Source organism: Lepisma saccharinum, chromosome 15 (assembly GCF_977018435.1).
Source record: "Lepisma saccharinum chromosome 15, izLepSacc3.1, whole genome shotgun sequence".
Lineage (NCBI taxonomy): Eukaryota > Metazoa > Arthropoda > Insecta > Zygentoma > Lepismatidae > Lepisma > Lepisma saccharinum.
In genome coordinates this window covers 70,481,480-70,492,374 of record NC_139243.1, presented here as the reverse complement: position 1 = coordinate 70,492,374, position 10,895 = coordinate 70,481,480, and positions in this window count along the sequence as shown.

Here is a 10,895-nt window from a genome sequence, read left to right as displayed (position 1 = left end):
GGATGAGTGATGAAATGATGAAATTGATGAATGGACATTCACAAACAACCAAGCACGACCGGGATTCGAACCCGGGACCCTTGGCGTCGCAGCGCGATGTGCTAACCACTCGGCCACAGGGTCGGGCAAAATTGGTTGTTGGCAATTACAACAAAAAAAGGTACACATTTCCAGAAGAAGGTTGAACAAAGTTATAATTTTGAAATAACGTGTGGTAGCACTTTAGTTACCAGTCGCATCCTCATGTGGGAACTTTGGCTGAACATCATAGTGGGCATGGATGGATGCTTGAGAAGGCATGAAGGAAAAAAGTCATGTATTAATTAACTACAATAACTACTAGGACTGAGCCGATACAGATACCGATGTAATCGTATTGGCTGATACCAATGATATCTGTAAGTATTGGTTGAAATTTTACAACAGATACCTTCCAATACCATTGTCTTTGAGTTGCTACAATCAAGGCCAAGAACAACATTTGTCCTTTCCCAAAATTCGATCACCCTTCCTTGTGGCAGATTAGTTTTTCAGAGAATTACCGAACAAACCCTCCACCTCCTGGGAAGCAGATCATTGACAAGATCAAAGGCATGGGTAAAGGGAAAGCTGTGACCAAACTTCTCGAAGCCATATAACTACCTGGTAGGTGTAAAGGCTGTGTGGAAATAGAAGATATATTTCATTTTAAATTCCTGCTTGCACGCTCGTGGTGGACGTTTTTAAAACCAGCATTACTACCATCCTGGGCTGTTTCCGGGTCAGATGATTTCGGAGTTCTTGCGAAAGACGTGTGAAGGCCGCTGTGGAATTAGATTTGTTTTATCTACATTCAAGCGAGGCAGGAGGGTTGTGGATTGTATAATTTATTCTGGCACTCTTCCCTTCCGTGTCTCTTATGTGACTGTTGGTATCAGCCTTTACTGCAGCAACTTGTTTTTGTTGCAAATGACAGAGAATGATGGACAGCATGGCATAAAAAGGTGTTATTTTAACAACTGTATTTGCATATATTATTATGTCTCTTTTCTCCATCTCTAAGCTAACCCAAAAGCCAGGAAATAATAGTATTTACATGAAACTGAAGAAGGGACAATCAACCGATTTTTTAATATTTTTCTTTTGTAACTGCAGCATGTTAAAAAGTCTTGCAACACTTCAAAAAGCCTATCTTTGCATCCTCTGGGTCTACAGAGAAGTTCACAAAAAAAAAAGAACCAAATGTCCCAAGACTTTTTAAAGTATCATAATGTTTTTTTTAAAAACATAAAAAATGAGTTTCCTGTGGATGTAGCACAATGTCATGAAGGCACATTTAGGGTATGTGGGGGTAGGCCGAGACACATTCTCGATCTCGGCAATTTTTGGAGGTGATGTGATCAGAACCACTCTCCAGCTGCCTTTACCCCATGGGGCTGCCCCCAGGTATCTATTGATTTGAAGCTTGGTGAGCCCCAGATATGCTTGGGTGGGGGGAGGAGAAGGCCGGAACAATTCTGACCTTACATCATCCACCCTGGGAATTGAACCCGGGTCTCCTGCATGGAAACAGACACCCTACCCACCATGCTCCAAGTATTATAATGCTGCAGGAGAATAATTAGTGAGTTATTTAATGTCATGAAACGAATGTGATATTTTAAAATGGAATCAATTACAAAGACAGCATTTCCCAGCTGTGCAATGAGGTTTAGGTGTTGCAAAACAATGATTTTTGCTGAAAATTGTTAATTAAAACTTGCGTTTTCAGAAGGATGATCTAGAACTATTCATGAATCACTGGCATTGAGTATTGTTGCTTTCTCAAAAATGAGAAGTTTGAAATATTACACATTTCAAAGATTCTTCATCAAAATAAATCAATATGTTAAGAAACACGAAAACTTCATGCACAAAATTGAACATAAACTATCATAATAATTTTCAAAGAGAAAAAATTAATTTCAATCAATGCAATCTGATTCCAATCACACTAACATCAGATTTAAACATTATTTGAAAAGAGTTAGAGATTATCAGGGCATTAAACTTTATCACCAATAAAAAAAATGTTATTAGCATATCACAAAATCTGTGTCCATAAGTGATTATAACTTTGCTAGTACATGGTGGCCACTGCAGGATCATGTTAAAATTCAAGTATAATTCTTGGTATCCAAGGCATACTTTGCAGAAATTCAAGGGTACAAGAAAATGTTCTCTCTATTTCAATATTATCTATTACTGCCTCTCACCACCCACACACATACACACACAAATATATTAACAATATAAGGCATAAATGAGATTCCAATTTATCAAAACATTCTAATACAATTCAATATTTAAAATATTTTATTTAATATGTGAAGTTTACATTTGCCATTTCACATACTTAGACATGAAATACATCTACAAACATGAGACACAAATGTTACAGGATATACTAATCTATAAGAAATTATTAACTGTATAAGAATTTCAAACTGAACGTTACCCAATCAAGTTCAAGGGTAAAAATATTTTCAATATAATTATTCAAGCATTGATTGGTTGATTTATTTTACTTCACATTTCTGCCACATTTTCCTAATTGCAAATATGAGGATGAGTGATGATATAATTAAATTGATGAAGAGATACTCATAAAGAACATCCATTCACAGGCTGGGATTCAAACCTGGGACCAGGGTTGTTAAAGGTCCAGGAACCCATAAAATCTAATGGGTTCTACTGCAGGACAGGAAACTTTTTTCTCTCCCACAATTTAAATTTGGTCCAAGTTTCATATTGTTTAATTGAAATGAGGTTCCTGGAATGTATTTTAATTGATTCTGAAAAAGGTTCCTGGACTGTATTTAAATTCATGCAGGAAATAAGGTTCCTAAACCAAATTTAAATTCTTCCAGAAAAAAGATACCTGGACTGAATTCATCCCAAACAAAGGTTCCTTAACAGTATTTAAATTGATCCTGTAAAAAGGTTCCTGGACCGAATTGAAATACTTTAAATATTAAAAGATTTTACAATGTCTAGAAGTCATTTACATTTGCAGATTTTCTCTCCTAGTCTGGGATTGAATTTATTTACAATTCCTGGACCAAGGTTGATGAATTAAAAGTTACCTTCTAAAAATGTCTGCAAGTACGGTATATATTGGAATGCCACACTGCGGTTGTAGAAACCGCATCGAAGGAAAACAATCAAAACTCTGTTGCACTCTCATGGGCCACGTTCAAAAACCTCCCTTGTCGAAGTGTTACAGAACCCATCACATGTTGCTCAGACATCCGATCCAGGAACCGCAACCAATAGGAGCTATCGATGAGGTAACGTGAGGCTGCAGCTATCACTGCAGGGATGGGCAGTGTTTCTACAACAAGGGAAATTGTCCTTTATGCAATAAAATTCGGAGTAAATGGCGCTGTTCATTGCCAAAGTTTTCCGGTGTCGACTCCACCCCTGTCATGTCCCTAAAGAATTTTGTTCGTCACTTGGTTGCCCTAAGATTTACATTGCAGTGCAATGGCATGGCTATTCAAACGTTCTTTTCAACGAAGGCAACAAGCAAGCGAACGAAAACAAGTGTGCGCAAGTAGTGACTCAAGAGGTCTCAACCAAGAGAAGGAATACATTTAAGAGAATGGGGCTACATGGAGATGGGTAACATGACTGCAGCTTTTGCATTTTGCCCATTGCTGCCATTATACGCAGCCTTGTTCCTTACATTCTCGAAACAGCCAGCACCTGGATTAGTCTTTCATGCTCACAAGTGGATAAATATTTTTATAAATATCTTTTCTCGCACAAGTTAAAATTCGATCCAAGTTGCATATTGTTTCATTTCAATTAGAATTCGGACCCTATTTAAATTGATCCTGGAAAAAAAGGTTCCTGGACCGTATTTAACTTGATCCTGGAAGAAAGCTTCTTCGCCCGAATATAAATAGATTCGGAAAAAATGTTCCTGGACAGTATTTAAATTGATTTAGAAAAAAGGTTCCTAGACTGTATTTAAATTCATCCGGAAAAAAGGATCCTGGACAGAATTGAAATACTTCACAGATAAAACGGTTCTCTACGGTCCAGAACCTATTGACGCTTGCTGATTTTCTCTCCTGGACCGGAATTGAATTTACCTAAAATGTTTGGACCTTTAGCAACCTTGCCTTGGACCCCTAGCATCATAGTGCGTTGTGCTAACCACTCTGTCATGGACATTGGTATCACAAGTAAATATTGCATGGTGAGGGAGATCAGTCTGTTGATCAAACTTGAATAATACGAGTGATAATAATTATCATGAATTAATAAAAATGCATCAAAATACGGAAGCTTTAACACCAGTTACTCCTGGTGATGAAGCTTCTTTCTTTGTTTGGTACTTTGGCTAAAAAAATTGTTAAACAATGGTTTGCTATTTAAAAAAACCCACATCCTGTTATGAATGGTTATTTTCTTACAACTCAACCAAATCAGGTTTGCACAGTGCCATTGGAATGGATGGTTGAGATTTTAATTATAAAAATGGTGGCACCATAGTTGTAGACATGAAGTATAGATTTGTATAATACAGAGCTGTGGATCCCATCCCAAATGATATATGCACAGAATGACAAGAATTTCCAGAGATTTATACTCAGAAACACTCACTGCGCCAAACCACCATTCCCTGTGTGCAAATGGTTTTTATGGTTCTATTCTATTCTATTCTTCACATGTTTAGTAAGTATATACATTTATGGGTATAATACTTGTAACATCACAAAGCTTCATTGCCTTTGGTGATAGTTACACGTACGTGAACGTACGGAAATAGAACTTATTTGTTTTAACTAAGTTCTCATATCCGCATGTAGACGGCAGCAGCATTGTGCTTGGACTTTTGTCGCCGTCAAGTGGATTTAATTAAAACTAACTTCCTCCTCCCCCTCCCCCTTTTTTCCAGACTACTACGATCGGAAGCAACTGGCAGTTCAGAAGTCGCCACCAGTACAGCCAGTTCAGGACTCGCTACCAATGCACTAGTTTAGAAGTCGTTTCCAGCACAGCAGTTCCTTCGCACGCCTCGCCAGCCAGCGGAAACGGGAGCCTTTCCTTGTTGCCCGAGTCCTCTGCATCCATGCGGAAGCCAGCTAACCGTAAAAGGGGGTACCTGTGCGGTTAAAAGAGAAACATTAAAGCAGGCGCTAAGGAGCAAAAGGTAAACCAGAGACTGCATACTATATCCCGTTGTTCGTTCTGCGATAGGACCTATTGTCTACGAAGTAGACTTTAATGTTCAAGAATTGGCGAGACTCGTGTGTTCAATCGACTTATCGTTATTTGACCATTTTTGTGCCAGTGGAACTGACCTAAGCCAATACGTCAAATAAGAATAGGACCTAATGATTCGTACTTGCAAATATAAGCATTAAACATGATAGCTATGTGCTGCACAATTCAATCCATCTTGGATTGCCCCCTTTTTGAATTGCTTGTCCAAGAACGAATGAGGAGTTTATCCACTTATCCCTGGCTACCGGACTTCACGATTTGAACGTTTAGTCCCTCCGCCTTGTTTAATATGATAAAATGGGAAAAACGACCTTAGTATACCTATACCTAATTAGTAGCATCAATTCTATGCATTAAGGTTTAACTGTCCATGAATTGTATTGTATAGGACTTTGTATAATTAAGCAACTCAGCCACTGAAAGAATTTTAAATTAGTGAATTCCTTTTTGATTGATAATTGATTCCTATGTGGGTCCGTTGTAAAGTTGTCCTTAATGTTAATGTTGGACCGGAATTAATGAATGGTACGACTGTTTTAAGAACGGCGTCCTTTTTTAAGAGGATTTATTGAGTGTATGATTAAATGCGAAAACGTTCGCTGGGCATATGTACCTATATATATATATATATATATCTATAGTCGTAGGAAGGGCGCAATGTTAGCCCAAAGTAATTATTAAATGTACAGTGGTACTTTTGTTTCAAGAGAGGTGCCTTTTGCGGCATAGCTGTTGATGTAGAGTTCGATTGGTTACGTGTCAAATACCGTAATAAAGAAAAGGAAAATTGTTAAAAGTTATGAAATTGGACTATTATCGATTAATTCAACCTTTTGGATATCCCTCTAGTGAATATCGTTAAACTTAAAGTAAGAACAGTCATTTCTTTTATTTTATGAATCTGTTCGAAAAGACAAGATATTGTGCCACGCACTTAAATGTGAACAACAAGACCGTTGTGATTGGCATTGGTACGTCTTTGCAACGTTATAAGGATCTGGTAGATAATAGTTGGTATAGTCTATATATATATACGCTTACATATATGTGCATGATTTTTCCTTTTTAGGTATGGGAAGATAATTGCTCAAAGTGGTAACATAATCTGAGATAACTAGCGTTGTTCCTTATAGGGTAAAAATAGAACGGAATCCGCAGGATTAGCCCCGTTCTTCGGGTTTCTAGTAATAATTAGAACCTAATGTGACCTCCATGTTAGCGGAGTAGTTCTTGGAACTCGCGCGAAGCAAGGACGTCGCGTTATTTTGGTTTTGTATCGCTTGCTCAGGTTTAGATGTCGATATGGGTATCCTTTTGCACGCGCTTCCTTTACGTCATCTAGAACTAACTGGGTAAATCGACATCGATCCTAAACAGGCGTTACATACTTGTCACATTTTAAACAATGAAAAGTTTTTTCTTTTGTGTGTACTCTTATGTGTACATTAAGGTGTTGTTTTTGGGAAAAAAACTTTGTTGCAAATTGTCCAATTAAAAGGTTTTCCATTTGTGTGTGCCCTCATATGTTTATTAAGTGAGTCTTTGTAGGAAAACTCTTTGATGCAAATATAACAATTAAAAGGTTTCCTTCTTGTGTACATTCTCATGTGTCTATTAAGGTTATGTTATTTTTGGCAAAATCTTTGTTGCAAATTGAACACTTAAAAAGTTTTTATTTTGTGTGTGTCCTCGGTTCAAGGATGTGTGGATGGAAACTGAGCTGTTTGTGTAGTATCGTGGTAATATTAATATTTCTTGATTCAGTGAGTACTGTTTATAAAGAGAGAATTTTGTGCCTGGAATTGAGTTAAACCCATATTTAAGTTGGAGTTTAAAACTACGGTAAAAGGAAATATACTCATTAATGTGATTTGCGTAAGGCAGTTCTTGTTAAGGTCATGGCGGATGCCATAGGTTATATGGAACTTAATAATCAAGTAGAAATTATAACGAACTTGGTAGAAGACAATGAAATTGTTATAGAAGATAACATTATAGAAGAAACATCTAGAAAACAAGCTAAAAAGAGTCAGATCTCCTGAAGATGATCAAGTTCCAGCAAAAGTGTTAAGGATGGACAGGTTAGATAATAGAGATAAAGTAAACAAGTTTGGAAAAGGTCGAAGAGAAAATAATGTAGACAAGTGTAAAGCGTATTATGATACACATAATGGGCCACATTTAGTAATAATGACTAGTACAAAAGGTGCAGAAAAGAAATTTAACTCTATGAAAATAGGAAATGAATTGCGAAAGAAAGATATAAGGGTCAGATATATCCAACCAAGTGGTTTATATAGAGCAAAGATTTATTTTTACACCAGGAATGAAGCTAACAATTTCATGAAAAATATGCATTTTCATAAAGAAAATAACATTGATGTGTTCATCCCAGAATCCTTATTGATGAGGGAAGGATTGATATATGGTGTGCCCACTGAATTCGAAGAGGAGGAAATTAAGGAAAGTATTGAAGACCTGACAGTAATATCAGTGGAAAGAATAAAAAAGAGAATTCGAAAAGATGATGGTTCATATTATTTTGTTTCTACTAAGCTAATATCAATCACATTTAGATCTCAAGAATGCCTAAACAGATTATAGTGGTTAGTCACATTTTCGATGTTACTCCTAAAGTTAGAAATGTGATGCAATGTAAGAAATGTTACAGATTTGCACATTCAGCAGCCATATGCAAGGATAAAGCTAAGTGTGCTAGATGTGGAAGAGAGGAACATGAAAATTGTAATGAAACTCCGAAGTGTTTAAATTGCGGAGGAGAACATGTTGCTACTGATAAGTCATGTGTAAAATGGGAAATGGAAAGAGAAGTCATGAGAGTTATGGCATATGATAATTTATCCCGGCAAGAAGCAAGAGAGAAAGTAATAACGGGTAATGTTCCAAGCAATTATGTTGTTCAAGGCAACTCTTATGCTGATCAAATAAAAAACCATATAAACAAAAGTCAAGTAAGTGAAATTAACACAAGAAAGACTGGTGTTGTAGGAAATAGCATAACAATACAAAACAGATTTGAAGCCTTAAGTGATTGGGGTGAAAGAAAATCAGATACATACTTCGAAAATGTTTCATGGAAAAGAGTTCCTCCAGAAGATCATAGAGACTATTCCCAATTTGAAAATAAATTTGGAAAAAATTTCAGACTAAATTCCTATTCACAAACAAAGAATTATAATGGAAATTCTCAAGGAGAATCAAGTAAAGGTTCTCTAAAGAAATTACAAAGTAATCAAAAACAATTAAATGGAAAGTCTACAGGAACTGTAATTAAGACAAGGAATAATGAGGAAGATGTGGATAGTACAAACAGAAGCTTGCAGGAGGTGAGCATCGGAATCTACAACAATGAAAAACAGAAAAAATCGTGTACTTTCCTCACATAACATCTCAGAAGGATCTTATGTATAATTTGTTACAATTAATTGCAAAACTTATGGCGACATTAACTAAAAATTCTGACTTATTAAGTATAAAAGAAATACTAACAGAATGCTCACAAATAAATGGCCAGGAGCAGAAAATTATTGAGGATTTGGAAATTTTTGGAGAGACACCTTAGGGTGTGGAAAAAAAAATAATGGAAAACATTCGTGGGGGTACACTGGAATGTAAGATCACTGAAAGCAAGAAAGCAAAATCTGGTGAAATTAATAGATGAATATAGACCTGAACTTTTATGTTTATCGGAAATCTCTGTGAACCCATCAAACATGAATTATTTTAAAGTAAATCATTATCACATAATTTATGAAAAGATTAAAGATGATAGTAAAGGAGTTGCAATTATGATTCATGAAAGCATTCCATTTGAACCTATATCTTTTGATTATACATTGTCTACATACGACACATACAAAATTGAAGTCGTAGGAATTAAAATTGCTTTTATTAATCAAAAAGTTAGTGTTATATCTATATATATATTCCTACAGGTGCAGAGTCACATAAATTAACGACAAATACATTATCGCAAATGTTTCAATGCATAGAAAAGCCTTTTATTATAGCAGGGGATTTCAATTGCCATCACACAATATGGGGAGATCAGGATGAAGATAAGTTGGGGAAAGTGTTAGTAGAATGTATGGGTTTGTACAACTTTACTGTAATTAATGACGGGTCTGCTACATACAGGTATATAGGAAGATTAGGTACTCGGCCAACAGCTATAGATTTAACGTTAATGTCAGATGATATATGTGGTCAATTTCAGTGGGAACAGACAGTGATCAAAGAACCAGTGACCATTATCCATGTTTCTTTTATACTGATACTAATTCAGTGAGATCTTTCACTATTCCGCTCAAAAAATGGAAAGTTAACGAAGCTGATTGGAATAAATATTCTAAATTACTTACAATCTTATTTAAAAATACAAATTTAAATAATATTGATAAGAGTACATATGATTATTTTGTAGATTCTGTTAGTATTGTTATGGACAGATCATGTACAAGGTCAAAAGAGGAAGTTGTAAAAAAGTATCCAATAGTACACTGGTGGAATAAAGATGGACAAAATTTTAAAATACAGATAATTGAAGCTACTAAAGTTTATAAAACAATACCAAATCAGGAAACTTGGATTAATTATAAGAAAGCAATAGCGCAGGCCAAGAAAAGTTATATCAGTGCAAAAAGACAATTGTGGGCAAAGTATTGTGAAGACATAAATAACAAAGAGTGTATCAGTACCGTGTGGGCTAAATTTAAATCAATCCGCAAACCACATACCCCTCGATTAATACCACTCAAAGAAACCTGGAAAGATGAATTTATTATGAACATGTAATAATAAACATGAACCTGCAGATGCCCCTGATGAAATTTTCTCTTTCAGTCCTAAAGATAGACATTCACAAGGATTATACATACACCAATATCATGATTGATGAAATAAGAGACATAATAATTAGAGCCAAGGACACAACTCCACGAAAAGATGGAATATCATACTCGATGATTCAAAATTTACCGGAATGTGGTATAATATATCTTTGTAACATCTACAATTATATAATGAATTCAGGAAATGTGGTACACTCAAATGATTTTACCAATATTGAAACCTGGCAAAAGCCCACATAAAGGAGAATCTTATGGACCGATAGCTTTGTCTTCAGTACTGGGGAAAATTTTTGAAAAATTAATTCTAAAGAGAATAAGTTGGCATATAGAGGGACAGGGATTATTTTCAAGGCTTCAAGTTGGTTTTAGGAAGGGTATGGGGTGTACAGATGCCTTGGCAATGCTATCATCAAAAATTTATGATACAATGAAAAGGAAAAGTAGTCTTATTGCTGCTTTCTTAGATATTAAAGGGGCATTTGATAATGTAAATATACATAAATTATTAAACATTCTACAAAATCTGAAAATACCTTATATGCATCTAAAAATAATTTGGAATCTATTAAAAAATCGTTTATATTTTTACTTTCACAATAAAGTTGAGGGTCCTAGATGGATAACATGGGGACTTCCACAGGGAAGCCCTTTAACTCCTTTATTTTTTAATATATATTTAATGGATGTTCAAAGAATATGTCCTGAGTCATTTGGATTTATTTATATAATACGCAGATGATTTATGTATATATGAGAGCGTCAAGCAAG